Genomic DNA, 3,457 nt, shown 5'->3' with positions numbered 1-3,457 from the left:
CTTCTCCCTTCTTCTCCTTCTTTTCTTAAAAAAATAATAAGAATAATGATGATAATAATAATAATAATAAATACCAAAAAAGTAAAAAAGAAAAAAAAAAAAGATTTTTTTTTAATTAAAAAAAATTCAATAAAATTTACCAATACAAAAAAAAAAAAAAACCCAAAACAGCAACTCTTCCCTTGCATAATTTAAATTTTTGAACAATTCGCGTCACAATGAAGAACCCAAATGGTGGCTGACAATAAGTCAGGGATATCTACCTCTATAACTATGGCTTAATCTTTAGTGGGATTTCTAGCTTTCCAGTGATGTAGCACACCAGTGTTTTCCCCGATAGAGAAAAAGAATATCATGTAAAAAGGAAAAGAGGTTGCAAAAGTCGCATTCTCTTCTTACGGTGCGAACTTGTCAATGCAGCCCTGGTAGACTGTATTAATGTTTCTTGCCCCTGGTAGACTGTATTAATGTTTCTTGCCCCTGGTAGACTGTATTAATGTTTCTTGCCCCTGGTAGAATAAATTTTGGTTTCTTGCCCCTGGTAGACTGTATTAATGTTTCTTGCCCCTGGTAGACTGTATTAATGTTTCTTGCCCCTGGTAGACTGTATTAATGTTTCTTGCCCCTGGTAGAATAAATTTTGGTTTCTTGCCCCTGGTAGACTGTATTAATGTTTCTTGCCCCTGGTAGAATAAATTTTGGTTTCTTGCCCCTGGTAGACTGTATTAATGTTTCTTGCCCCTGGTAGAATAATTTTGGTTTCTTGCCCCTGGTAGACTGTATTAATGTTTCTTGCCCCTGGTAGAATAAATTTTGGTTTCTTGCCCCTGGTAGACTGTATTAATGTTTCTTGCCCTGGTAGACCGAATTTGCGCTTTGCCCCTGGTAGACTGTATTAATGTTTCTTGCCCCTGGTAGACCGAATTTGCGCTTTGCCCCTGGTAGATGCTATTGTGGTTCCTTGCCCCTGGTAGGCAGACCGGCCACAGCCCAAAGCGGCTTCCACGCCGGCCTTCCGCCATCGCCCAAGCTGCTCTCACGCCCCTGGTAGGCCGACCGGCCACACAGCCCAAAGTGGCTTCCACCTCGGCCTTCTGCTAGAGCCCAAGCGGCTTCCACGCCGGCCTTCTGCCATCGCCCAAGCTGCTCTCACGCCCCTGGTAGGCTGACCGGCCACAGCCCAAAGCGGCTTCCACGCCGGCCTTCCGCCATCGCCCAAGCTGCTCTCACGCCCCTGGTAGGCCGACCGGCCACACAGCCCAAAGTGGCTTCCACCTCGGCCTTCTGCTAGAGCCCAAGCGGCTTCCACGCCGGCCTTCTGCCATCGCCCAAGCTGCTCTCACGCCCCTGGTAGGCTGACCGGCCTTCCGCCATCGCCCAAGCTGCTCTCACGCCCCTGGTAGGCCGACCGGCCACACAGCCCAAAGTGGCTTCCACCTCGGCCTTCTGCTAGAGCCCAAGCGGCTTCCACGCCGGCCTTCTGCCATCGCCCAAGCTGCTCTCACGCCCCTGGTAGGCTGACCGGCCACAGCCCAAAGCGGCTTCCACGCCGGCCTTCCGCCATCGCCCAAGCTGCTCTCACGCCCCTGGTAGCCGACCGGCCACACAGCCAAAGTGGCTTCCACCTCGGCCTTCTGCTAGAGCCCAAGCGGCTTCCACGCCGGCCTTCTGCCATCGCCCAAGCTGCTCTCACGCCCCTGGTAGGCTGACCGGCCTTCCGCCATCGCCCAAGCTGCTCTCACGCCCCTGGTAGGCCGACCGGCCACACAGCCCAAAGTGGCTTCCACCTCGGCCTTCTGCTAGAGCCCAAGCGGCTTCCACGCCGGCCTTCTGCCATCGCCCAAGCTGCTCTCACGCCCCTGGTAGGCTGACCGGCCACAGCCCAAAGTGGCTTCCACCTCGGCCTTCTGCTAGAGCCCAAGCGGCTTCCACGCCGGCCTTCTGCCATCGCCCAAGCTGCTCTCACGCCCCTGGTAGGCTGACCGGCCTTCCGCCATCGCCCAAGCTGCTCTCACGCCCCTGGTAGGCCGACCGGCCACACAGCCCAAAGTGGCTTCCACCTCGGCCTTCTGCTAGAGCCCAAGCGGCTTCCACGCCGGCCTTCTGCCATCGCCCAAGCTGCTCTCACGCCCCTGGTAGGCTGACCGGCCACAGCCCAAAGTGGCTTCCACCTCGGCCTTCTGCTAGAGCCCAAGCTGCTCTCACGCCCCTGGTAGGCCGACCGGCCACACAGCCCAAAGTGGCTTCCACCTCGGCCTTCTGCTAGAGCCCAAGCGGCTTCCACGCCGGCCTTCTGCCATCGCCCAAGCTGCTCTCACGCCCCTGGTAGGCTGACCGGCCTTCCGCCATCGCCCAAGCTGCTCTCACGCCCCTGGTAGGCCGACCGGCCACACAGCCCAAAGTGGCTTCCACCTCGGCCTTCTGCTAGAGCCCAAGCGGCTTCCACGCCGGCCTTCTGCCATCGCCCAAGCTGCTCTCACGCCCCTGGTAGGCTGACCGGCCACAGCCCAAAGCGGCTTCCACGCCGGCCTTCCGCCATCGCCCAAGCTGCTCTCACGCCCCTGGTAGGCCGACCGGCCACACAGCCCAAAGTGGCTTCCACCTCGGCCTTCTGCTAGAGCCCAAGCGGCTTCCACGCCGGCCTTCTGCCATCGCCCAAGCTGCTCTCACGCCCCTGGTAGGCTGACCGGCCTTCCGCCATCGCCCAAGCTGCTCTCACGCCCCTGGTAGGCCGACCGGCCACACAGCCCAAAGTGGCTTCCACCTCGGCCTTCTGCTAGAGCCCAAGCGGCTTCCACGCCGGCCTTCTGCCATCGCCCAAGCTGCTCTCACGCCCCTGGTAGGCTGACCGGCCACAGCCCAAAGTGGCTTCCACCTCGGCCTTCTGCTAGAGCCCAAGCGGCTTCCACGCCGGCCTTCTGCCATCGCCCAAGCTGCTCTCACGCCCCTGGTAGGCTGACCGGCCTTCCGCCATCGCCCAAGCTGCTCTCACGCCCCTGGTAGGCCGACCGGCCACACAGCCCAAAGTGGCTTCCACCTCGGCCTTCTGCTAGAGCCCAAGCGGCTTCCACGCCGGCCTTCTGCCATCGCCCAAGCTGCTCTCACGCCCCTGGTAGGCTGACCGGCCACAGCCCAAAGTGGCTTCCACCTCGGCCTTCTGCTAGAGCCCAAGCGGCTTCCACGCCGGCCTTCTGCCATCGCCCAAGCTGCTCTCACGCCCCTGGTAGGCTGACCGGCCTTCCGCCATCGCCCAAGCTGCTCTCACGCCCCTGGTAGGCCGACCGGCCACACAGCCCAAAGTGGCTTCCACCTCGGCCTTCTGCTAGAGCCCAAGCGGCTTCCACGCCGGCCTTCTGCCATCGCCCAAGCTGCTCTCACGCCCCTGGTAGGCTGACCGGCCACAGCCCAAAGTGGCTTCCACCTCGGCCTTCTGCTAGAGCCCAAGCGGCTTCCACGC

This window comes from Corythoichthys intestinalis, unplaced genomic scaffold (genome assembly GCF_030265065.1).
Source record: "Corythoichthys intestinalis isolate RoL2023-P3 unplaced genomic scaffold, ASM3026506v1 HiC_scaffold_65, whole genome shotgun sequence".
Classification (NCBI taxonomy): Eukaryota; Metazoa; Chordata; class Actinopteri; order Syngnathiformes; family Syngnathidae; genus Corythoichthys; species Corythoichthys intestinalis.
This window is presented reverse-complemented; position numbering follows the sequence as displayed.